The sequence below is a fragment of the Felis catus genome, chromosome E1 (assembly GCF_018350175.1).
Source record: "Felis catus isolate Fca126 chromosome E1, F.catus_Fca126_mat1.0, whole genome shotgun sequence".
NCBI lineage: Eukaryota > Metazoa > Chordata > Mammalia > Carnivora > Felidae > Felis > Felis catus.
The window spans coordinates 17525290-17552743 of NC_058381.1; the positions used below are offsets into that span (position 1 = coordinate 17525290).

The window sequence follows — 27454 nt, forward strand, 5'->3', positions numbered from 1 at the left end:
TAGGTTGAACTTCGATTTCAACCCATTCTTCTGTTCAAACTTACTTCTTTTTTTTCTTTTTACCTTCTTTCTTTCTTTCTTCCTTAGAGAGCACGTGTGAGCAGGGGAGGGGCAGAGAGAGAGAGAGAGAGGGAAAGAGAGAGACTCTTAAGCAGGCTCTACACTGTCAGCACAGAGCCCAATGCAGGGCTCCATCCCATGAGCTGTGAGATCAGGACCTGAACTGAAATCAAGAGTCCCAGGCTTAATTGACTGAGCCACCCAGGCACCCCAGAGGGGCAGGGGTAGAGAGAATCTTAAGCAGGCTCTATGCTCAGCACAGAACCAGATGCAGGGCTCAATTCCACCACCCTGGGATCATGACCTGAGCCAAAATCAAGAGTTGGAAGTTCGACCGACTGAGCCACCCAGAACCCTTCCGGAGACATTTTGACTGTCACAACTGGAGGGGTTGTATGTTACTGTTATCTAGTGGGTACAAGCCAAGGATGCTACTAACCATTCTAGAATGTAGAGGACGGCCCCCTGAAAGAAAGAATTATCCAGTCCAAAATGACAATAGTGCAGAGGTTGAGAAACCCTACAAATAACATCCTGTTATTATTACCTGTTTAAAGTGGCTTTATTTCATTGCCATGTTTATTTCCTTCACAGTACTTACCATAATATGAATTTATCTTATTTCTTTGTGTGTTAATTCTTTGCATGTTCCATTAAAACATGAGCTCCATGGTGTCCAGATCCTCATTTGCTTTCATCACTGCTGACTAAATGAATGAAGGAATTCCATGAACCTGTAACTACTCAGTTTCCCCAATAATTTAAAATTTTATTTTACAAATTAATCTAATTCATTACCAAAAAAGCATCTACTTTTATTCATTAATTCGACCATTATTTTGTTCTGAGTACCAACTATGTGCCAAGTAAGAAGCTAGATGCTGGATCTATAATAGGGAATAAGACATGGCCCTTGGTCTTAAAGAACTTATAAGTCAAGCACTGGCTGGGGAGGGTTACATATAAGTAAAAAGTCCATTTATAGTTTGGGACTGTGGGGAATTAAGGAGAATATATGGTCTCTGCTCTCAACAGGCTTCATTTCTTCCAAGGGCGGGGCTGTGGAATGAAAGATACAGATGAAATAAACAACTACAGATATCAGAAAAGAACACAAACAAGAAAAGCAAGATCCATACCAGCTATGGAAATCAGAGAAGGCTTTGCGGAAGAGGTGTTATTTGATTTGAGACATATAAAACAGATGAGAGGTTGATAAAATAGAAGGAGGAAATGGAGAAAAGGGGAGAGGGCATTCCAGGCAGAGAGAATAGCATGAGCCAAGGCACAGAAGCGTGTGCGCCAGGAACAAGTAGACGTGCTTGGCTAAAGCACAGGAGACCAGTGAGAGCTAAGGCTGGAAAGGGAATCTGGGTCCAAACTGGGTCAATTGACTATGAATACAAATGACCCAGATCTTGCCCACATTTCCGCTATTTCAGAGCAGCATTTCCTTCATGCACACCGGGAAAGGGAAGCTTAGAGAAATCGGGTGACTCACAAGTCATTAGTAGACCTTTATTGTTTTGACTGTCAGGATTTGGGGGAGGTTCCTGGCTTACCATCCCTCCCAGGACCTTGGTATGATGACACATGTGAAGGGACAGAGCTCCTGATTTATAATAAGGACACTTCCTGTCTCAGTGTATAAACAATGTATTGCCAGATTGAATTTGGCAGGGGGGGTAGATAAATAGGCTCGAAAACAAGTATTATTTTTCCTTTAATTCTGAGGTAAGATAGGAATGGGTGTACACTAATGAAGGAAGGATAAGGAAACAGGAGGGGGACCCAATAACGGAAAGAATAGGTCAGTTTGTTTGAGAAACAAGCTATGCTGAAGTATTTATTTGCAAAATTCCAGTTGCCATAGCAATTGGATGCTGTTCTTCCCACTGTTCCTCCTTTTATCCTTTGCACGGCCTTTAAAGAAGTCATTTCCTAGGCGGATGTAGTCCTTGCCGTTTATCTTAAAGCTTTGGGGTCATTTCTTGCCTTCTGCTTTCCCCTTTCCCTTTTAGCAGTCCAAATCCAGCCACTCATCTGGGAAGAACTGGATGGTACTGGCCATTTCAGGAGCAGGATCTTCAGTACAGAGGAGGTTTACTCAGCCAGATCCTAGTGGAAATGCCCAGCTGCTGCCTTCTGTAGCATCCCAGTGTATAAATAAGTGATAAGTATAGGGACTAAGTAAAATGTGGCATGGCTTGAGAAACACACACACGTACACACACACACACACACAACTTGCAGGCTATAGACACTATAGTCAAAACTCTCTAAAACCCAAGAGTGCCTGGGTGGTTCAGTTGGCTAAGCGTCTGACTTCTGCTCAGGTCGAGCCCCACGTTGGGCTCTGTGCTGACAGCTCAGAGCCTGGAGCCTGCTTCAGATTCTGCATCTCCCTCTCTCTCCGCCCTTCCCCCTCTCGTGCTCTGTTTCTGTCTCTCTCTCAAAAATAAATAAACATTAAAAAAAAATTAAAAACAAAAAACAAAAGCAAAAACCACAACACTCTAAAACCCAGAGTAAGGGGTGCATGGCTGGCTCAGTCTGAAGAGCATGCACGTGACTCTTGATCTTGGGGTTGTGAGTTCGAGCCCCATGTTGGGTGTAAACATTACTTAAGTAGATAAAACTTTAAAAATTGTTAAAAGAAATAAAATAAAATAAGACCCAGAAGAAGAATTATCCCTTATTGGAGGAAACAATAATGGTTATGAGTCACATTGTCTTATTCCCCTGGGTCCTCCCAACAACCCTGTGAACCGATTGTAGGTAATATTTACTGAGTGCTTACTTTGTGCCGGACACTCTTCAGACCCTGTGTTATCTCATCTAAGCTATCCCAACAACCTTTGTTCCAGATGATTATCATTATTTCAAAATTGAAAAATAACATAGACTTAATTATTGGATACAGATAACATGCCAAGGTACTGGGTAAGCATTTGGCATGCATTTTCCTGTGGCAAAGTGGTTCTATATTTTACTGAGGATCAAGGAAGTTAAATAGCTTGCCCTAGTCTATATAGGGCAGAATGGGAAGAAGCAAGATTCAAAGCTAGGCTTTCTTATTCCAAAGCCCATGAGCTTAAGCTCTCCAAAAATAGAAATGGAGGTTCAGAGAGTTTAAAAGTCTTGCCCAAGTTTACACAGCCAGCAAGTCTCAGACTGAATCCAGGTTGATTCCACAGTTGAAATGCTGACATTTCACAATAAGGAAGATAATAGCAAATAATTCAGTTCTTTCGTTTGAAGCTAACTCTGAGAGCAGAGCCATCTAACTGGGTTTGATTCTACTATAGTCTTTAAATATAGTTCCCTCTGGGGCACCTGGATGGCTCAGTCAGTTAAGCGTCCACTTTGGCTCAGGTCATGATCTCACGGTCTGTGAGTTTGAGCCCCGTGTCAGGATCTGTGCTGACAGCTCAGAGCCTGGAGTGGAGCCTGCTTTGGATTCTGTGTCTGCCTCTCGTTCTCTGCCCCTCCCCCACTCGCACTCTTTGTCTCTCTCTGTCTCAAGAATAAATAAACATTTAATAAATAAATAAATAAATAAATAGATAAATAAATAAATAAATAAAGTTCCCTTAGAAGTTAGTGGGTGAATCACTAGCCAGACTTTTTGGTATCTGGCTACTAAACTGTAAACTTACGGGGCAAATGCTTCCTATTCTAAAGGTGTTTACCAACTATTTAGGGGAAATAGACTTTAAAAAGGAGAGAAGGAAAGGAGGAAGGGAGGGAGGCAGACAGGCAGATAGGAAGAGAAGAAAGAAGTAAGGGCATAAAAAAAATAGTATAGGAGGCAAGATACAGTATTTTTATCTTTAACTTCTGGAGCTAGTGAAGATCGACTTTTACTATGTACATTTCGTAAGATGAGACCAGGATGGATTTTGCTACTAACTGGTGAGTGTTCAAACTCAGTGCTTTTCAAATTTTAATGTACAGATGAATCACCTGGAGGATCCTGTTAAATGCAGATGCTGATTGAGTCCTCTAGGGCAGGGTTGCGATTCTGTGTTTAGAAGATGCTGATGCAACTCTTTGTGGGTCACACTGAGCAGCAAGGCTCTAGCTTAAGTGGTATGATTTATTTTCATGTAAAAATGATGAACATAAATCTGTAGAAGAGAAAAAAGCCGAATTCACATTAAACTGTATTTATACTTACCTTATTACTTAATGATTGCCATGAGGATCTGCTTCCTCCAAAATAAAATTTCCACTGGCCTGTCAGAGCATCCAACACTTTTCACTATAGTTCTGCTTTGGGTTAAAATATGTCTCCTAAAAGTTTTATTCAAAGGCAAACATATGGGAGTGCCTGAGTGGCTCCATCGGTGGAGTGTGTGACTCTTGATCTTGGGGTTGTGGGTTTGAGCCCCACGTTGGGTGTAGAGATTACTTAAACAATCAAATCTTAGAGGCACCTGGGTGGCTCAGTCAGTTGAGTGTCCAACTCTTGATTTCGACTCAGGTCATGATTCCAGGTTTGTGGGATCCAGCCCTGTGTCGGGCTCCACGCTGAGCATGAATTGGGATTCTCTCTCTCTCTCTCCCTCTACCCCTCTCCCTGGCTTGCGGGTGCACACGGGCTCTCTCTCTCTCAAAAATAATAAGTAAACTTAAAAAAAAAAATCTAAAAAAAAAAAAAAAAGGCAAACGTGCCTCCCTGACTGTCTTCTTGCTTGCCTTCCTGTCCTTCTGACTCCCTCTCTTCCTAAATAATCCAGTCCAAAAGCCATTTGGTGGCGCTGAGCAAAGCAGGTGTCCACATAAAGGGCAGTGTCAAATGGGTGAACATTGTTGCAGTGGGAGTGGGGTGGGGAGAGTGTTTGCCTGGGGAGGAGGCATCATGGATATGGGTGATTAGCCACTTTGCAAAATGAGGGAGAATTAATTCAATAAGTAAATATCGAGGATATTTCGCTGTGGGAGTCACAGATACAGAAAGGGAGAAAACTAGAATGGCCCTCTAATATTATATTAGAATTGGACTTACAGTGTGAACTCAAGGTTTAACGTGTATAGAAACGGACATAAAAACAAATATTATAGATGCAAATGTCTGTGTACGTACATACACATATATGTACACAATATATACATGTAAACAATATTATATATTGTACACAACATAAATTCTATACATATATATGTATAAACAACCCTTAGCTTCTAGAGGGTCTGGGAACAGCAAAAACCCAATAGCAATGAGCACACAGTACCCATATCTTGGTTTCTAAATAGTACTCTCTGTTAAAAGATATCAGGGATGCTGGGAGAAATAGCTTATTCCAAGGCTGGGATATGGAAAATATAAAATAAGCTTGGAACATCTTACTCTGGCAAAAAAAAAAAAAAAAAAAAGTACTCAAAAGAATGATAGGGTATGTCAAAAGGACACAGAAATCAGCTCAAAGGGACTAAATAAATAAAACAAATAATGACAGTAATGTATTATACAGAAATCTGTAAGTCCATATTGATATAAATAAATAGATGAATAAACAAACCGGAGGACTAGAAAGATTTTCTTTACATTCAAATGCTAACTAATAACCACAGAAAGAAGACTAGAATGAGAAAATCACCATTTGGCAACCATTGTAGCCATAGTTAATTCAGCCAGGAAACATCGTGAATACTAAAATTAATGGGTGAAAATTTGATGAGGAACAGAATTTTCACATAGTCTCAAAATACTTCCCCATAAAATACTTAATTACAAAGTGAAAAAGAGAAACTTTAGGGTGGAGAAACCTGGCAGATACAGCATTAATCAAGTGATCAAAGTTACCATCACCAGTAATGGCACAAATTGAAATTGTGTACCATTTGATAGGATGCGATGAGAAAAAATACAATGTTACTTCTGTGAAAATTCTACCAAAAATGCATTACCTGAATCTAATTTTTTAATTGTTTATTTATTTTGAGAGACAGAGAGTGTGAGCAGAGGAGGGACAGAGAGACACAGAATCCAAAACAGGCTCCAGGCTCTGAGTTGACAGCACAGAGCCTGATGCGGGGCGCAAATCTATGAACTGTGAGAACATGACCTGAGCCAAAGTTGGATGCTTAGCCAACTGAGCCACCCAGGTATCCCTGCCTTACCTGAATCTAATCATTAGGAAACATCAGTCAAACCCAACTTAAGAGGCGGTCTACAAAATCATTGGCCAACAGTCTTCAAACGTGTAAGATATTAAAAGTCAAGGAAAGATTAAAGAACTACTATTCCAGATTAAAGGTCACAACTAAAGGCAACATAAAACCTTAGATCTAATCCGTAGCTACAAAGGACATTATTGGGACAATATGAATAGATTGTGAGTATTAGGTGGTAGTCACGTATCAGTTTTGATGATGGATTGTAGTTATGTAGGAGAACATCCATGTTTGTAGGAATTACATTCTAAAGTATTTGTGGATAATGGGACATCATGTTGGCAAGTTTCACCCAAATGAATTGGGGTGGGGGAGGAGTTAGTCATATTATTCTTACCAAAAAAAAAAAAAAAGTATACTTAGGATGTTGAAGTGACTTATTAAAGAGCTCTATTATCAATTAATAACACCTAAGTATACAGGATATTACTATCCAAACAGTATATTTTCTGGCTGTAGCCTAAGGGTGTGATGACATTAAATAATCACTATTTAGTAGTGTGGTTGACCCTGTTTGTTGCCTTCCCAACTGCTGCTCCCTTCTATTTTTTATTGCTAGCAGAACCCCAACTTTATTGAGATATGGACACCTCGGTCCTTCCTATCTCCAGGAGGTGAATTTTTATTTGGTCTAAGCCAATCATGGTTTAGGCATGGGCATGTAATATAATTCTAATCAATGATGCATGAAACAGGTATTTTGGGGTGAGAGATAGACCCTTAGGGAAAGATACAGACATACAGAATGAAAAGTTTCTTTTGATGCGGCCATGTCTACATGTGATACCCTAGAACTGCAGCAGCCATCACACAACCATGAGGAGATAACCCTGAGGATAAAAGCCAACACGCTAAAGATGACAGAGAAGGAAGGGAGAAAAAAACAAAACAAAAAAAAAACCATCAAACCTCCTATATCCATGATAATGTCATCTGCTGCTAAATTAAACATCTTAGTAACTACACTACCTCCTGTCTATTACGTGAGATAATAACTTTTCTTATTTATTTAATATTATTATTATCATTATTATCATTATTATTTTAAATAAACTCCAACCCCTAACGTAGGGCTTGAACTCAAGGTTCTGAGATCAAGAGTTGCATGCTTTACTGACTGAGCCAGCCAGGCGCCCCTAAATTTTCCTTACTTAAATCATTTGAGCTGGAGTTTTCCGTTGCTTGCAACCAAAAGCAGCTTAATTGAGAAAGACAGCCCAGAGGAATTTTTAGTCCCCAGATTTTCCAAGATGGACCTCGTTGCCCTCTGGCTAGGTAAACTAACATGTACCCCATTCCCACAAATTTGAATGGAATTTGAAGACCCCTCATGGAAAAAGACAGTTACCTGAACACTTATGTAGCTCACACATGAAACCTGACATGCTGTTTCTGAAAACCTAATGGCATTGCACTGGCTGGAATATAAGCCTTTGATTTAACACTTCCTACAATCTGGACTGTTTTGCTTACTAGACAACAAAAGTTTCTGTAAAGATTTATATGGAACATTCCATTCTTTAGCATATTCCCAATGATATATGCTATTGTTTATTCTTTCTCATCCCTTAATCTGTTGATAAAATTTTATGTAAGGGTCAGAAATTAAAATTTTGTAAAAATCTCTGTTAACTGCATACTAAATAGATTCTCATTGAATAAGCACATCTTTCTCTTACCCTTCCTTTGTAGTCATATACTATGAGTGCTTGAAAAAGTTTTGTGTTTCTGTCTTATTTTTTTTAATAATCTTCACTTGTTTTTTTTAAAAAAATGTTTAAGTTTAGGGGTGCCTGGGTGGCTCAGTTTGTTGAGCACTGACTTCAGCCTACGTCATGATCTTGCAGTCCGTGAGTTCGAGCCCCACATCAAGCTCTGTGTTGTCAGCTCAGAGCCTGGAGCCTGCTTCAGATTCTATGCCTCCCCCTCTCTCTGTCCCTCCCCTGTTCATGCTCTGTCTCTCTATGTATCTCAAAAATAAATAAATGTTAAAAAATGTTTTTAAATAAAATAAAATAGGGGCGCCTGGGTGGCTCAGTCGGTTAAGCGTCCGGCTTCAGCTCAGGTCACGATCTCGCGGTCTGTGAGTTCGAGCCCCGCATCGGGCTCTGGGCTGATGGCTCAGAGCCTGGAGCCTGCTTCGGGTTCTGTGTCTCCCTCTCTTTCTGCCCCTCCCCTGCTCATGCTCTGTCTCTCTCTGTCTCAAAAATAAATAAACGTTAAAAAAAATTTTTAAAAATAAAATAAATTTTTAGTTGATTTATTTATTTTGAAAGAGACAGAGAAAGCATGAGCAGGGGAGGTGCAGAATGAGAGGGAGAGAGAGGGAGACTCCCAGGCAGGTTCTCCACTGTCAGCGCAGAGCTGGATGCAGGGCTCAAACCCATAAAACCATGAGATCATGACCTGAGCCGAAATCAAGAATTGGACGCTCAACCAACTGAGCCGCCCAAGTGCCCCTAATCTTTACTTGTTTTATCAGATTTTTCCCAATGTTCAATTTCTGTCTTTTCGTTGCTCTTTTGGTCACTTGCTCATTCTTGGATTTAGAATAATATGGTGGTTAAAAGCTTGAGATAGGCTTTTCTTATTTGCTGTATGATCTTAAACAAGTTACATAACTCTTCTGGGCCTCAATTTTCAAATCCATCAAATGGGGATTCAGACAGCACCTACCTCACAGGGTGATTATTAGAATCAAGTGAGAAAATGAATAGAAAGATCTTTGTAGAACACCTATGATTTCATTTGGTAACTCATTAAATAATAGGAATGTAGTACTAAGGTATCACCTATACATCACCTTACATAACTTTCTGTAGGATTTTACTATTATAATTTGTTTAACTGTTTCCCTATTAATAGACTTTAGGAGATAATAGTGGTTGGAAGCATTTGGCTTTGGAGTTGAGCAGAACTGTTGAATCCTATATTTACCGCTATTTATTTATTTATTTACTTATTTATTTATTTACTTAAGATTTTATTTTAGGTAATCTCTATGCCCAACATGGGTCTTGAACTCACAACCCTGAGATCAGAGTTGCATGCTCCACTGACTGAGCCAGCCAGGCACCCCTAACACTTTTTATTAGAATGATCTTGGGAAAGTGACTTCGCCTCTCTGATCTTCAGTTTCTTCATCTGAATAATGAAAATCATAAACCTACAGTCGATCCACATTATTTATAGATTCTGTATTTGTAAATTTGCCTGGTTGCTAAAGTTTCTTTGTAATTCCCAAATCAGTACTTGTGGTGCTTTTGTGCCTCTTTGTGGACACGTGCAGAACAGTGAAAATTTATTTTTTATTTATTTTTAATTAAAAAAAATGTATTTATTTTTGAGAGAGAGAGAGAGAGAGAGAGAAAGGGAAGGGGAAGGGCAGAGAGAATACCAAGCAGGCTCTGCGCTGTCAATGTGGGGCTTGAACTTACAAACTGAGAGATCCTGATTTGAGCTGAAATCAAGAGTCAAATGATTAACCGACTGAGCCACCCAGTCGCTCCCAGGGCAGTGAAAATTTTGAGTTGTCCACCTTGCAAGTTCCCAGCTTGAGATCTGCCTTCTCGCTTCGGCTCTCACACTGTAAACATGTGTCCTTTTTGTGGTCTAAATAGTGTGGTCTAACACTAAATAGTGTTACATTTTTTTGCATTTTATGCTTTCTGTTGATTTCACCAATTAGATGGCCTCCAAGCATATTGGGGAAGTGCTGTCTACTGTTCCCAAGTACAAAAAGGCTGCCAAGCAGACGACGGAGAAAATACACGTATTGGATAAGCTTCATTCAGGCGTGAATTATAGTGCTGTTGGTTAGGATTGCAATGTTAAGGAGTCAGTATATATTAAATATGGTATCTTTAAACAGCAACACACAGAAAACAAAGTTACGTATTGTTGATCAGCTGAAAAAAATATTATGACCACAGGTTCACAGGAACCTAATCTGGCATCTACCTTAGTAGCATTGGTTTCCACATTATAGAATAACTACTGTAAATAATGAGAATTGTTATTTATAATAACTGGATAATTAAATAATGAGACTGGATTTCATAAGGCTGTTACGGCAAGGCTTAACGGAACTATTGCGTGCAAGCGTTCAGCATTATGCCTGGCACATGGAAGTTAAGACAAGTGTAAGATGGACGGGAAGACTTTGGATAGATTTTTGTCATTTTGATTGTGACACGTATCTAAGTACCACATGGTTAAAAGTAGGAATATATTTGAGTGAAAACCATGAAGATCTAGAAATTTCACAATGAAACTCTCAGGCTAAGCCACCGGATTCCCCTTAAGGTTCAAATAGACCATTTCCTTGTAAACAACAGTTTACTTTTACAAAAATAGATGACCTAGCTCATGATCATAATTAGCCTTCTGGAATTGAATGACAATTGCACATGAGTGACTATTGTTCCTTCTTCTCACTTTCCTAAACTGCTGGAGAGTTCCTACTCCTTTTTCTCAGAATGGGCATTTTAAGAGTGAAAATGCCACATTTTGTTGATGATTCCATTATAAATACGCTTAAGTAATACAATAAAAAGGGCAAGTATTTTACAGATGAAATATATTGCACTTTCACAAGCTCCAGAAGGAAACTCATAATTCTCATTTCAAGGATGTCGAAACAAGGCTCAGCAATAAAGTTGAGCAGCTAAGTGACAGATCTGAGTAAGACCTATGCCTCGTATCCTGCACTGTGCTGTGCAATTACTGAGATTAGAAACAGTGGAGCCTAGACATGCCTTTCCGTAAGAGATTGCACTGATCCTCTCTCAATTACCCCAAGGCTCCAAACTTTTTTTCCCCTACCTTATGGGCTCTGCATATGCCATTTTCTTTTCCTGGAACACTCTTCCCCATCTTTTCCCCTAACTCTTACTCATCTTCTGGGTTCCGGCTGAAATGTCACTTACTCAGAGAGGTCATGTTGAACCACTCCCTTCTCCTACCCTAAAATATCCCCTCCCCCAATTATCTTTCATAATATTCTGTACTCTTCTCTGTAATCCTCATCACAATTTGCAACTATATGTCCATTTGTATAAGTATTTGTCGTCTCCACTAGGCTCTTGGCCCTATGCGAGCAGGGACCCCGTTCTCCGCTGCAAATCCACTCCCTAGTACAGTGCCGCATGTATAACAATAGGCTCAGAAATAAATATTAACTGAAAGACTAAATGAATGAATGAAATGTCGTGTTTCACACACTACCTGGTGAAGATCGCTTGGAGTGGAAATGGATGTTACTAATAACACTTTAATGATTGGTGGTGGGCTTCAACATTCTCTACTCTCCCTGCCCCCCAAACCTCTAACCTCACCATCAAGTAGTATTTGTCCAGTACATCTTAATCTCCTAGTGCCAGACCTAGTCTCTGTAAATTTGGAGACTGGTTTTTGGAACAGATACACATACCAGGACTGATTCAATTTGTAGGATTTTAGTCTTAAAAATCCTTTCTGAAATAAAGTTCGATTTCATATTATTTTGGAGTAACTCCAGGCATTCACCATTCAATGTGAATAATTCAATATTATTCTGGAGTAACTCCAAGGCATTCACCATTCAGAGAAAAAGACATTTGTTTTGTTTTGCTAAAACTGAACTCAGACTATTTGAGAGACACTGCTGCATTTACAGATAATTTTGTGCATTTTAGGTATCTAAGAATGGATATTGCTTTTGGATGGTTATAATATATTCTTTCTATTTGTACTGATACCCTACAAACTTTTTATCATATATTTTAATTATAAATGATAACTTTTTTCTAATTGCAAAAGCAAGCATATTCTCTGTAGAAATTTTGGAAAATGCAGAAAAGCAGGAAGAGGAAATAAAAAGTATAAAGAAACAAATAAAAATCACCCCAAATTCTACCACCTAGAGATAACCATTGCTAACATGACACACACAGATATTATATATGACTTATTATACATAACATATAAACACATTATATAAACTATATATTAGTGTGCATATGCAATATATGTACATACATACATGTATAATCTGAATACTGTATAACCTCTGTCTCTATATAATACACACACACGTATATATTAGTTATCATTTACTGAGTATGCCAGTTACTTTGATTTCCTTTTTATACATTTATCTCTTGTAATCTTCTCAGTAGTTCTCCAAGAAGATACTATCATTCTCACTTTACAGGTGAGTAAATTGAGGATGAGAGTTAATTGTTGGCCTAAGGTCATCAGTTAGTAAATGGTAGATCTGAGACACAAATCTAGATCCAATTCTAAAGTCTATAATCAACCATTATGCTGCAGGACTGCCTGTCCATTTCTATATCTTCAATTAAATTGGAATTAATGTAGAAATAATGTTGATCTTGCTTTTTGTTATATTTTGTATGACATTCCATATACTTTGCTAACCTAATTTTTATTTACTTATTTTTTAATGTTTATTCATTTATTTTTTAATGTTTATTCATATTTGAGAGAGAGAGGGAGGGAGAGCACTAGCAGGGGAGGGGCAGAGAGAGAGGGAGACACAGAATCCAAAGCAGGCTCCAGATTCTGAGCTGTCAGCTCGAACTCAGGAAAGGTGAGATCATGACCTGAGCCGAAGTCAGATGCCTAACTGACTGAGCCACCTAGGCACCCCTTTACTAACCTAATTTTAATGGCTTTATGATATTCCAGAATATTACTGAAATAATAAGTGAATAAATGAAATACTGTTTATCATAAACAGTCAAGGATAGATTGGATAAATACTTTGATGTTTTAGAATTTTTCTGTCATCTTATTTTCTTTAAAAAAATATTTTTTAATGTTTATTTATTTTTGAGAGAGAGAGAGAGAGACAGAGACAGAGAGTGAGCAGTGGAGGGGCAGAGAGAATGGGAGACACAGAATCTGAAACAGGCTCCAGGCTCTGAGCTGTCAGCTCAGAGCCCGATGCGGGGCTCAAACTCACAAACTGTGAGATCATGACCTGAGCTGAAGTCAGACGCTTAACTGACTGAGCTACCCAGGCACCCCTCATCTTATTTTCTTAATCTTTTTTTTTTCATATTCTGCATAATTTTCTCTTTTTCTCGTCTCTTACTGTCTGGACTATGTATTCTTTGCTTTTTATTTTATTTTTTAATTTTTAATTTTTTAAAAGTGTATTTATTTTGAGGGGGAGGGGCAGAGAGAGAAGGAGAGAGACAACAAGCCCAAGTCAGCTTCACACCTCCTCACTGTCAGCACAGAGCCCTGTGGAAGGGCTCCATCCCACAAACTGCGAGATCATGACTTGAGCCGAAATCGAGAGTTGAGCGCTTAACTGACTGAGCCACCCAGGTGCCCCTCTTTGCTTTTTAAAGTCTGTTTGGGACGCCTGGGTGGCGCAGTCGGTTAAGCGTCCGACTTCAGCCAGGTCACGATCTCGCGGTCCGTGAGTTCGAGCGTCGCGTCGGGCTCTGGGCTGATAGCTCAGAGCCTGGAGCCTGTTTCCGATTCTGTGTCTCCCTCTCTCTCTGCCCCTCCCCCGTTCATGTTCTGTCTCTCTCTGTCCCAAAAATAAATAAACGTTGAAAAAAAATTAAAAAAAAAATAAAGTCTGTTTAATGATTTGGAAGTTATATATATCCTGTTTTTATTCTAAAATTATCTACACTTATTTTTACTTTATTATTATTTTTTTGCCTACCTTTAAATTAAAGAAAACTACCTCTTTTCAATATCACAGTGAAATCACAGCTCTTGATTTCTCCAGTGTAAGATGCAGTATTTAGCACACTTTATTCCCCCTCATTCTTTTTTTTATTAAAATTTTTAAATCTTTATTTATTCTTGAGAGAGAGAGAGAGACAGAGCACAGCAGGGGAGGAACAGAGAGAGGGAGACACAGAATCTGAAGCAGGCTCCAGGCTGTGAGCTGTCAGCACAAAGCCCGACACGGGGCTCGAACTCACAAACCGTGAGATCACAACCTGATCTGAAGTTGGACGCCCAACCGACTGAGCCACCCAGGTGCATCCCCCCAATTCTTTTTCTTTCTTTCTTTCTTTCTTTCTTTCTTTCTTTCTTTCTTTCTTTCTTTCTTTCTTTCTTTCTCTCTCTCTCTCTCTCTCTTTCTTTCTTTCTTTCTTTCTTTCTGTAAGGTCTATGCCCAACATGGGGCTTGAACTCCTGATCCCGAGATCAGACATCTCATGCTTTACTGACTGAGACAGCCAGGTGTCCTCCCCTCATTCTTTACCTCCCACTCTCCACCTCTCCCAGCTTGATTTTAGTGCAATCTGGCCCTTTCTACCTTGATTATTCTTCTTGGAAAAACAAATTTCTTTTTTCTTATATTCTGTATTTTCTCTCATTTTAGACACTCAAAGATCTTTTTTTAAAAATTTTTAATGTTTATTTCTGAGAGAGAGAGACAGAGCACGAGGAGGGGAGGGGCAGAGGGAAAGGTGACAGAATCCAAAGCAGGCTCCAGGTTCTGAACTGTCAGCACAGAGCCCAATGAAGAGCTCGAACTCACAGATCATGACCTGAACCAAAGTCAGACGCCCAACCAACTGAGCCACGCAGACGCCCCTGACACTCAAAGATCTTTTAAGCATAAGTCCTTTCATCCCATGACTTTCTTCTCTCTTCTTGAGTTCTAATTCAGCAGTATGTGTTTGAGCCATTTTTTCTTTCAGAACAGATAATCTGGGTGGTTTAATTTTTGAGACTTTAAGCCCAAGCACTTATTTTTGAGGCTCTCACAACTGCATGACAACTTGGCTAAGTCTACACTTAATTCTTAAATTATAAACATTTACCCTGAGAATTCTGTGGGATATGCTTTGACTTGTGTCCTACAGCGTTGCAGAATTCTGAGGCCAGCTTGAGTTCAGTTCCTTTGGAGATAAACTGTTTTGTTTTTGTTTTTCCCTGGCTGGATTCTTGAAGGCTTTTTTCTTTATCCTTGAAATATTTAATAATGTCACCTGGTTAGTCTAGATGTTGGTTTCTTTTCATTCATTTTACCAGCAGGCTTAAGTCTGGGGACAATTATTTAATTATTGTTTCTATTCCTACCCTGTTTCCCCCTTCTGAGATTCTTTTTTTTTTTTAGATCTTTTTTAAAATGTAATCTCTATCCTCCACGTGGGGCTTGAACTCATGACCCCAAGGTCAAGAATCGCATGCTCCACCAAATGAGCCAGCCAGCATCCCCCCACACCTCCCCTCCACCAGATTCCTAATGTAATCAGTCAGCTTATTCAACAAAGATTTATTGAGCAACTACTTAATGGTAGGCACTATTTTCTTTTTTTTTTAATTTTCTTAAATGCTTTTTTATTTATTTTCGAGAGAGAGAGACAGAGCGTGAGCAGGGGAGGGGCAGAGAGAGACAGAAACACAGAATCTGTGCTGACAGTTCACAGCCTGAAGCAGGGCTTGAACTCATGAACTGCAAGATCATGACCTGAGCTGAAGTCGGCCGCTTAATCCACTGAGCCACCCAGGCGCCCCTAGACACAATTTTCAGTAGTGGGGAAATACTATTAGGGAATGCAAATGCTTACATTTTTGTTGATTGGATTTCCTGAATCTGCTCTATATATTACCCGCTTTTGTTCTGATTTTTCTTTTTTTAAAAAAAATTGTTTTTAACATTTATTTATTATTGAGAGACAGAGAAAGACAGAGCATGAGCATGGGAGGGGCAGAGAGAGGAGGAGACACAGAATCCGAAGCAGGCTCCAGGCTCTGAGCTGTAACACAGAGACCGATGCGGGGCTCGAACTCACAAACCGCGAGATCGTGACCCACGCCAAAGGCAGATGCTTAACTGACTGAGCCACCCGGCCGTCCCTGTTCTGTTTTTTCAAGGGAACCTCGTACCTTGAGCTGTGGCATCTTTGTATATGTGTTTTTTAAGTAAACTGTGCCCCCAGTGTGGGGCTTGAACTCACGACCCTGATATCAAAGTCACATGCTCTACCAACTGACCCAGCCAGGCACCCCAAACTGAGACACCTTTGAATAGTCCTTTGGTTTTTCTCCATTTGCTCATCTTAACATAGAGAGGTCTATGTGTGTCTAGCTTTGGTTAATATTTAAGTAGGAATTGCAGTGGGTTCAGTTAGAGATTGAAATGGGTCTGAGCGTAAGGCTTGACTGTGTCTCCACCTGCCCTCACCTGGCCTTCAATCCTAAATAAGGGAATGCTCATGGATTTCTATTGGGGTGATAGTACATTTTACAGAAGTGGAATCTTGAACTGGCCCTTCCTTGTAATTGAGTCCTTTTATATTCTAACTAGCAGAAGTTCCTCAAAGTTTTTGGCACGTGGAAGACTTTTCTTCTATGTTTATTCCTTTGATCTTTTCTACGTAAACTTAAAATGAGGTGATTTAGAAGCCTTGTCCTCATAAAGACATTTTATTAAAGAAACCACAAAATAATATTTTTTCTTTATGTGAAGAGGGTGATAAAAAAATGCTCAAGACTCATAATTGTACGTAGTCTTGAAAGTTTTAGTAAAGGGTCTCAAACCCCGTGTGGGAGTCAGGAGGATGGAATTTGATGATTGTGATAGGTAATTTCACTTGTGGCTTTGAACAAACTATTTGAACGTCAGGTTCTCTAATCTCAGATCTCCTTACGTCATAGTGTGACAGGGAAAGCACCAGAAAAAAAAACAGATGTGGAATGAACTGCTCAAAGACAGACACTAAGGAAATCTGATTGTTTGTTGCTGTTTGAATGCTATTATAGCTTTGAGCACTTTCAAGCTAGCCCAAAGAGTGTCTGGGGGAGGGATAGCAAATGAGAACTGGTTGCTGGGAAGCTCAGATATGAAAAGCATTTCTGAAGTGTAGCTGGGAAGGAACGAACACTGCTTTGGACACTGTCATGTAGTGTAAGCCCCACGAGAGTGGTAAATGTGGACCCACACTTCTGTTAGGTCAAATTACTATTCAAGACTTATCTGAAATTAGTTTGCCCTTCCTCTTCACGAAAATGAAGGCCTCTTGGTGGGTGAATCATGCCTTAATAAATGACTTTAGTACTTCTGGCCAGAATAGACAGCACGTGTTGTCTATCTTTCCGAGATGATTTGGAAGTGTGCAAAAGGAAACATCGGTACAGTTACCTCAGAAACTTAAAGAAAATATCTTGTTGCCCCAGGCCAAACTTTCCGGCTTCTACCTGTTTACACTATTAATTCTTTCTGTATTTTATGATTCAATTTCTTTTTTTTTTTTTAAGTTTTTTTAAATGCTTGTTTTTAAGAGACGGGGAGAGAGAGAGAGAGAGAGACGGAGTGTGAGCGGGGGGGAGGGGCAGAGAGAGAGGGAGACACAGAATCTGAAGCAGACTCCAGGCTCTGAGCTGTCCACACAACTGTGAGGACAGCTCAGAGCCCAACGCGGGACTCGAACTCACCAACCGTAAGATCATGACCTGAGCCACAGTCAGATGTTTAACCAAGTGAGCCACCCAGGCGCCTCTATGATTCAATTTCTTTATGCAATTCCTGTAAAATTCAGTATGAAATTTCCTAATCATGGGAAAAAATATTGTCATTACTAAGATCCATAACACTGCAGCTGTTTCTGCACTATGGAGATAAATGGCCTTCTGTGTCATTTGTCATTTTCTTTTTTTAAGTAATGGACATGAAATGGAAGGATAAGAATTTCTCCCTTCTGGGCAACATTGTGCAAAATACACTTGTAACACAGAGACCAAAATAGAATAGGACACCTTAATTTATTCAACAATTGGTTCATCTCCTGCCACGTCCCAGACACTGCACTAGGAGCTAGAGATACATCAGTAAACAAGACACAGTTCCTGTCCTCATGTAGTGTCAAATCTAGTGGGGAAGACTAATCAAGTATTTTATTTTTTATTTTATTTATTTTTTTATTAAAAATTTTTTTAACGTTTATTTTTGAGACAGAGAGAGACAGAGCATGAACGGGGGAGGGTCACAGAGAGAGGGAGACACAGAATCTGAAACAGGCTCCAGGCTCTGAGCTGTCAGCACAGAGCCCAACGTGGGGCTCGAACCCACGGACCGTGAGATCATGACCTGAGCCGAAGTCGGACGCTTAACCAACCGAGCCACCCAGGCGCCCCCTTTTTTTATTTTTTTAAGTTTATTTTATTTTATTTATTTTTTTAATTTTAAAAATTGTGTTTCCATATTTATTTTTTGAGAGAGAGCAAGCTGAGGAGAGGTAGAGAAAGAGGGACAGAGAAATCCCAAGCAGACTCCGTGCTGTCAGCACAGAACATGATGCGGGGCTCAAACTCACCAACAGAGATCATGACCTCAGCCAAAACCAAGAGTCGGAAGCTTAACCCACTGAGCCACCCAGGGACCCCCCCCCCCACTTTTCTCTAATCAAGTATTTTTTTTTTAATGTTTTTACTTATTTTTGAAGGAGAGAGAGAGACAGAGCGTAAGCTGGGGAGGAGCAGAGAGAGAGGGAGACACAGAACCCAAAGCAGTCTCCAGGCTCTGAGCTGTCAGCACAGAGCCCCAAGCGGGGCTCGAACTCACGAACCGTGAGATCATGACCTGAGCCGAAGTCGGATGCTTAACCGACTGAGCCACCCAGGCGCCCCTCTAATCAAGTATTTTAATTGGGAGAAGGTGCCAGGAAGGAAATGTATGGGATAAAGTAAACACAAATAAGAGTAGAGGAGGAAAGATCTGCTTCAATAGGCCAGGAAGGGAATCTATGAAGTGATGCTGACATTCAGCTTTAGAACGAGAAGGAACCTGCTATGGGAAAAGCTGGAGGAGAAATAATTACACCAGAAGAAACAGAATGTGCTGAGGTTCCTGACTTGTGCAAAGAACTGAAAGGCACAATGGATGGTTATAATACAGTGGTTGAACAGAGAATGACATAACATGAGTTTGGAAAGAAATGCCATGATGGGATTTATATGTTAAGATTACCCCACCTATTTTGCTGAGAATGGAAGTAGAGAGACAAGTAGCTTAGACTAGGAAGTAGTACAGATGGAAAGAGGTAAATGCAATTCAAATATATTTGTAGGCAGAGTTCATAGGACTTGTGAATGATCTAACTGTGGGGGATTAGAGAAAGAGAGGAGTCAAAGAACCCAGAAACGCCTGGGTTTCTGGACTTAGTCACTGGTGAATGGCAGTGTCATTACAGATGGAGAAGCTCAGAGAGAAAGGGGCTTGGAGGAAAAAACAAGAGTTTGCTTTTGGACATGATAAGCTTGAAATGCCTGTGGTATAATGAAGAAGGTATAACAAGTAGGCAGTTGTGTGTCTGGAGCTCAGGGGAGAGGACTGAGGCCATACATCAGGAATAACCCTGATGGTTATTGTTTGAGTCTTGGAGATGGGTGAGATCTCCTAGGAAGACAGTGTAAAGAGAGAAGAAAAGAGAGCTGAAGATTAAGCCTGGAGAACTAGCCAGGTGAATAGTTGTGCTACTAAAAGAAATACTGAAGGAGATTGAGAGGAGCACGTGGTTTGAAGAGGAAATGGATGCTTTATCTGTGGAACTTGGTAAGTTTGGGCTACTGGCTGGATTCTTGTCATTTCTAGTGTGCCACTGGGACAAAATGTGTAGGTCCTCTTCATAATGTTAGTGCTGTATTTGTATCTTATTCTATGATTCAGTCTTAGGATAACTCTGAATTTTTCAGAATAAAACATTCCTAATCACGCCTGAATTCGAGTTTGGAAGAGGAGAAAACTCTACTAAGATCCATGACGCTGCAGCTGTTTCTGAATTATGGAGATAAATAGTTCTCTATGTCACCAGTCTTAGACAAGTGGCTATTTCTTTTTAGTATTGGGCATGAAATGAAAGAATAATTTGTTCAATGTTTAGCGAGTCCGCTTTACTGGTAGCCCACGAGCTGGGGAGAATGCAGTGGTTACTACACATATATTGAGCACCTACCAATGTGTTAGGCTCTGGGGATAACTCAAAGAATAAGACATACAGGACTTGGGGCTTACAGACTAATAAAGGAGATGGAAAAAAAAATTAATCTACAAACAAAATAACTACAAAGTGTGGCAAGTGCTGTGAAAGGAACAAATACAGGAAATAAGTGGGAGGTGGTACTTCGAGTCTAGATATTTAGGGAGATGTTCCTTGAGTAGGTGACATTTGCTTAAGTTGATTCCTAAGTCAGTCATACCAAGATGAGGGGGTGCGACTGGCCACTGATGATCCACCAAATGGTTTTATGCAGTGCTTGGTCCTGAAAAGTTAAGGCAGGCTGAATAGCTTACATTGAACTATTCAATGATGGCCCACCAAAAGTAGGGGGGTATGGGGAGTGGGCTGCTCCCATGGGGAGTATTTTATCATTGACATTGCTTGAAATTGCCTGCACATGGTAATAATAAAAAGTAGACTGACATTTAGTCAGTTTTACTATTATTTTAAAATTCTTTACAATGTCCTGTTGTGGGATGAATGGTCGCCTCCAAAAAGATGTGTACATGTCCTAATCCCTGGAACCTATGAATAGCATCTTATCTGGCAAAAGAGTAAAGATTACCTTATGTGAAAAGATAGGATTGAGGATTGAGAGTGTATATCAGATTATCTTTTAGTTAAACTGAAGGCAGGTATTAGACTGAGAAATTAAGTTCCCCAGTTCTTAAGGTAAATAGGTATATATATATATATATATATATATATATATATATATATATATATTTTAATGTTTATTTTTGAAAGAGAGAGAGAGAATGTGTATGTGTGAGAGGGGTAGGGGCAGAGAGAAAGGGGGACAGAGGACCCGAACTGGGCTCTGCGCTGAAAGCAGACAGTCCAGTGTGGGGCTTGAACTCACAAACTGTGAGCTCCTGACCTGAGCAAATGACAAAATTCAAGTGGTTAAGAATATTTACTAATTTACTAAGTACTGAACCAAAACTTGTGACCAGGCCCAGGGCTATCGTCCTGTCTTGAGAGGGCCAATGTAAGCTGCCAGGAAGGAGGCCTCCTTGGAAAATAGGAATGCAAATATAAAATGCCTTCATGGGCCAGGCAGGTAACTTAACTTGGGTTGAGTTACTTGGGTGTCAGCAAACTTAGATATAAGAAACATTTCTCCCAACACAGCATCAAATTCTACAGTGATAGCTCTATTAAAATATATACCTAGGGCGCCTGGGTGGCTTAGTTGGTGGGCATCTGACTCTCGGTTTCTGCTCAGGTCATGATCTCACGATTCATGAGATGGAGCCCCACACATCAGGTTCTACACTGACAGGGCAGAGCCTGCTTGGGATTCTCTCTCTCCCTGCCTCTCCCCCTCTCTCTCTCCCCCCCACCCTTAAAATGAATAAACTTAAAAAAAAAAAAGAATATTTACTAATGTAAAGATAATGAGGAACTTGTGTGTGCTATTAGTGTACTTTCTCACCTTAAAGGCAAGTCATATATAATATGAGATTATATTCAGAATATAGCTAGGTGATGACATCAAAGCAAGCAGAATAAGTTTGATGGATGTTTTTATCTCTGCAGTAGGCAGGCTCTGAGATGACCTTCAATGAGAGTGTGGTATTCATACCCTCCTGTGTTCCTCCCCCCTTCTGTGTAGGTTGAACTCACGTCGAATGAATAAAATGAAGCAGAAGTGATGGGATGTCCCTTCTGAGAATAGGTTACAAAAAGACTGTGGCTTCATCTCGAGGGCTCCCTCTTGTTCTATTGTTGATTCTTTTTATTTATTTTTTATTTTTTTTTAATGTTTTATTTTATTTTTGAGACAGAGAGACAGAGCATGAGCCGGGGAGGAACAGAGAGCGAGGTAACACAGAATCCTAAGCAGGCTCCAGGCTCTGGGCTGTCAGCACGGAGTCCTACGCGGGGCTGGAACTCACTGACCGTGGGTGGGATCATGACCTGAGCTGAAGTCAGACGCTTAACGGACTGAGCCACCCAGGCGCCCCCTATTGTTGATTCTGAGGGAAGACAATTGCTATGTCCTGAGCTGCCTATGGAGAGGCAACAGCCAGTGAGGAACTGAGGTCCTCAATCCAACACATCCTGAGGAACTGAATACTACCAAGAACTACGTAAGTGAGCTTGGAAGCAGAACCTCCCAGCAATTTCAGGAGAGGCCGTGAGCCGGCGCTCAGCTAAGCAGCACCTGAATTCCTGACCCTCAGAAATGATGAGATAATAAATGCTTGTTTTAAGACGACTAGGTTTTGGGTAAATTGTTACATAGCAATATGTAACTAACACAATACCAATCATATAACTTCTGAAATACTAATTTTAAAACACCAAAAGAGAATGGGGTGGGGGGAATAAAATTGATATGTTGTAGTTTTCATGTCTATTCTATTTATTTTCTTATAGCTTCTTAGACATTCTAATCATGCTGACTAGATTCCCTATTAGTGGTTAATTTCATCCAATTTATGCAGAGTCTTACCAGTTGTTTTTTCTCAGGGAGTGACCTTTTTAAAATTTTATTTTTATTTATTTTTTTTAATGTTTATTTATTTTTGAGACAGAGAGAGAGCATGAATGGGGGAGGGTCAGAGAGAGAGGAGGACACAGAATCTGAAACAGGCTCCAGGCTCTGAGCTGTCAGCACAGACCCCAACGCGGGGCTCAAACTCACAGAGGGTGAAATCATGACCTGAGCTGAAGTCGGATGCTCAACCGACTGAGCCACCCAGGCACCCCGATTTTTAATATTTATTTTTGAGAAAGAAAGAGAGAGGGGTGGGGGAGAATGGGAGAGGGGCAGAGAGAAAGGGAGACAAAATCTGAAGCAGGCTCCAGGCTCTGAGCTGTCAGCACAGAGCCCGACACAGGGCTCAAACTCACGGGCTGTGAGATCATGCCCTGAGCCAAAGTAGGACGCTTAACTGACTGAGCCACTCAGGTGCCCATATTTATTTTTATTTTTTAACATTTATTTCTTTTAGAGAGACAGCGCATGAGCAGGGGAGGTGCAGAGAGAGAGGCAGACACAGAATCCAAAGCAGGCTCCAAGCTGTCAGCACAGAGCCTGATGCAGGGCTCAAACTCACAAACCGTGAGTTCATGACCCAAGCTGAAGTCAGACACTTAACCGACTGAGCCACCCAGGTTCCCCTAGGGAGTGACCTTTTATACAACTTCTGGATGCATCTAATTATGGACTCCAACAAACTGAGTATACATACTGACAACTGCAGATGTATTGATTATTTCAAACTTAAATTCATTTCATCTACTGGGGACTCAAAAAGGAATCCAAAATGGCATATCAATTCTCTTGGTCTTTTGGGGGGGATTAATGTTCACAGGATAGTTGGATGTTGAATTCATTAATTTTTTTTTAATTTTTTTTCAACGTTTTTATTTATTTTTGGGACAGAGAGAGACAGAGCATGAATGGGGGAGGGGCAGAGAGACAGGGAGACACAGAATCGGAAACAGGCTCCAGGCTCCGAGCCATCAGCCCAGAGCCTGACGCGGGGCTCGAACTCACGGACCGCGAGATCGTGACCTGGCTGAAGTCGGACACTTAACCGACTGCGCCACCCAGACGCCCCGAATTCATTAATTTTTTAAAGATACTTTCTTCTTTTCACAAAAGGGATAAATGCTCAACATATAACATTTAGAGAAAATAGCGAAGCAAAAGAGAAGAAAATGAAAGTCAGCTCTGAGCCTGCTGCTCAGAGAGGACTGCTATTGAGACTGAATATGCTACTGCTTTTAGTTGACAGCATTTGCCTATCTATTTTTTTAACATTACTAATGACTTTTGTCACATTAAAAGCCTGAATTTTAATGGGTTTTTTTAAACAATTTTTTTTAAAGTAGGCTCCACATCCAATGTGGGGCTTGAACTCACGACCCTGAGATCAAGAGTCAAATGCTCTATGGACTGAGCCAGGTGCCCCAAAAGTCTGAATTTTAAACAGCTTCTTGGACTGGTGGCTTATTGCTATTAGCTTGTTCAACTTCAGCATCTGTCTCATCTGAAGCAGCTTTTTCAGAACTACCACCTTCATCATGAAGCCCCATGAGTTTTCCCAGTACAACTTTAGGGTTTTCAACATTTTCATTTTTCTAACAAATGTATCATGGAGTGGAAAAAACAATTGGGAAGTTTTTTCTATGTCTTTCCCAATGCTGTCTGGAACCAATATTTTTTTCAAGTTTATTTACTTATTTTGAGAGAGAGAAACAGACCATACAAGAGGATGAGGGGCAGAGAGAGAGAGGGGGGGAGAGAGAGAATCCCAAGCAGGCTCCCGGCTGTCAGCGCAGAGCCCGGTGTGGGGCTTGAACTCACCAACTGTAAGATCATGACCTGAGCCGAAGTCAAGAGCTGGACACTTAACTGACTAAGCCACCCAGTGCCCCTAGAATCCGTTTATTAACCACTTCTTTCAAGTCATTTGTCTGCACCTCTCAGGTCATGATTTCCATCACCTTCTTCTGGATTTGGCAAACCTACTGGTGCTTAGCGGGAGAGGTCTTCCAAATCTGATTATTGAGTTTTTAAGTAAAACCACCAACTGAATAGACAGAGAAAATAACCATCGATAGTCTTGACATCAACCTGAGCTTCAGTTATGGTCTGCCATTTTCTGACCACGGAGCACATTTGGCACTGGTAAAATCCATGCCATGGAAGTAAGGCAGTTTCTGCCCTGAACATCCTAGTAATTAGCTTGGATTTTCTAAATGCGACTTCATCATTCTGCAGATCAGCAAGGCTTCCTTCAAAAACTCGACCCTTGAGGCCATGAAATGCAATTTTCATTCCTTGAGTTCTCAAGACCAGTGTTTTTTATTTCTTATATTGAACACAGCTGGTGCTTTCACATCATACCAATATTTCTAGAAAATGGATTAGCCACTTTCTTCTTGGCAACCTTTTTGCTGCCTTTCTTAAAGTGCTTATTCTTGCCTAGTGCCATGGTGTTGCTCAGAGAGCCAACAGGGCTATTTGCCTATCCTTTCAAAAATTGGGGAAAACACTCTATTCTTGGTTAACTTGCTAATTGATTTCTCTGAAACTCAGTTTCTTTAATGAAATATATCTGAGAGTTTACCTTTATATATCGAATATTTAATAATTTAGTATCAGTAACATTTAATATTTAGTACCACTCACTAATATTATAAACACTATACTCAACAACTTTGTTTATATTATCTTACTTAAAGTTCACTACATTTTGTGAGTTAGGCATTAATATTACTTCCATTTTTCAGCTGAGTAAACTAAGGTTTAAAGAGGTTAAATAATTTGCCCAAACAAGGTCACTAATCTAAGCAGTTTCAGAATAGGGATCCTATCTCATTTCTGACTACAAAACTTATACCATTCTGCTGTAGCTTCTCCCTCAAACTTTTCTCATAATACTCTTCATAAAAGCAAACTGTCATTTTTGAAAACTTTCATATTTGGAAAAGTTGTCATATTCCAGTTATTAAAAGACTAACCTAATTTACCCATACCTCTGTTCAATTCCTTTGAAAGTTTTTTGAAGTTAGTGTCTCTAGGCAAAAATATTAAGATCTAAAGGAAATATACATGAATAAAATTATTTCCCTGCTGAAATAAAACAGTGGATGTTACCAGTGATTTGCCCCATTTTGAAACTGGAACTATCATCAGAGAGCCAATTTCCATTTATATAAAATGACATAATATTGTTTCTGATTATAATTTCTGTAAAGTTATAATCAATTGTTACAGTTGAAAACTTAACTTTTATCAGCTAAATTTCCTGCTGTTGTATAGTTTTATTATAATGAAATAAAGGGATAATCTGGGAAGAAAGTGCAGAGTTATGATCATGACATGTTAGAGTGGGAAGAAATTTGGAGGCCTCTTTACCCATTCTCCATAATTTAGACAGGAAAAAACTGAGGTCCAGAGACTTAAATATTTCTGTATCTCTTAAAGTTGTCATAGCACACAAAATGTAAGATTAAAGGTATGTAAAAAGTGGTTTCCATTTGACAATTAAGACAGGCTTGCAGATATATTTAACCAAGATGCAAAACTGTGTTAATAAGAGAAATGGATTGAAAACACAAAACAAGGGGCACCTGGCTGGCTCAGTCAGAGGAGCATGTGGCCCTTCATCTTGGGGATCATGAGTTCGAGCCCCACTTTGGGTGCAGATATTAGTTAAATGTATAAATAAATAAACTTAAAAAAAACAGAATGAGGGGTGCCTGGGTGGTTCAATGGGTTAAGTGTCCGACTCTTGATTTTGGCTCAGGTCTTGATCTCACCATATGTGAGATGGAGCTCCACATTAGGCTCCATGCTGACAGCGTGGAGCCTGCTTGGGATTCTTTCTCTCTCTCCTTCACTCTCTGCCCACCTCTCCCCCCTTCCCCCCGGCCTCTAGCTTGCTCTTTCGTGCTCTCTGTCTCAAAATAAATAAACATTTAAACAAAGCAAAATGAAACGAAACAAAGCAAACAACACCCAAATAACAAAAAGCATAATTCCTGGTACCTCAAAAGTGCCTAATTGGGGGCACCTGGGTGGCTCAGTTGGTTAAGCATCTGACTGTCAATTTTGGCTCAGGTCGTGATCTGACAGTTCATGAGACTGAGCACCACATCAGGTTCTGTGCTGACAGCGTGGAGACTGCTTGGGATTCTCTCTCTCCCGCTCCCCCCACCTCTCAAAATAAACAAACTTTAAAAAAAAGTGCCTAATAAATGTTTGCGAATGAACAAATGAATAAAAGGCTTTTTGCTTTCATTTTTCAAGTTCTCTGATAGTCCTTGAATTCATATTTTATATGTAATAATAATGTGTACATATAATTTGTTACTTTGCTTTTTGCACTTGAGTTATACTGCCAACATTTCTCCATATTATTATAAAGTATGACTATAATCTTTCAAAATACCTCTGAAGTTACAACACTTCTGAGCCAGATTCCCAAATGACTGTTAACCTGGGTACTCCTGGGTTTGGGGAGCCCTTCCTCATTAAGGAATAAAATACAAAAATATATTGCTTTAACAAATTTTACAAAATAATGAAAAAATATCTAGCTCTTTCAAAAGGCCATTTCTAGGGCCCCTCCAGGGCCTTAGATGGGCCTGTGCATTGAAGGGCTGTGAATCTTCATTAGCTTTGCAGTATGGATCTGCCTCTGTTAACCAGATACCATCTTCGTGGTGGTTATAACTTGAATGTTTTTCAGAGATGTACTAAAATT

The 27454-nt window shown here is 40.0% G+C and overlaps 1 long non-coding RNA gene and 1 pseudogene across 2 annotated transcripts in view; both read right to left on the reverse strand.

Annotated features, from left to right (window-relative positions):
• Positions 1–661: 661 nt before the first annotated feature.
• LOC123382123 overlaps positions 662–27454 on the reverse strand; it is a 32745-nt gene continuing 5952 nt past the window's right edge. Inside the window, exons 2-3 of one of the 2 annotated variants that reach the window (XR_006590034.1) lie at positions 4027–4190; positions 662–767 (exon numbers count right to left, since the gene is read on the reverse strand). This is a non-coding gene — a long non-coding RNA (uncharacterized LOC123382123). The other variant, XR_006590033.1, reaches the window with a different exon arrangement.
• LOC101093218 lies at positions 23801–26361 on the reverse strand (annotated as a pseudogene).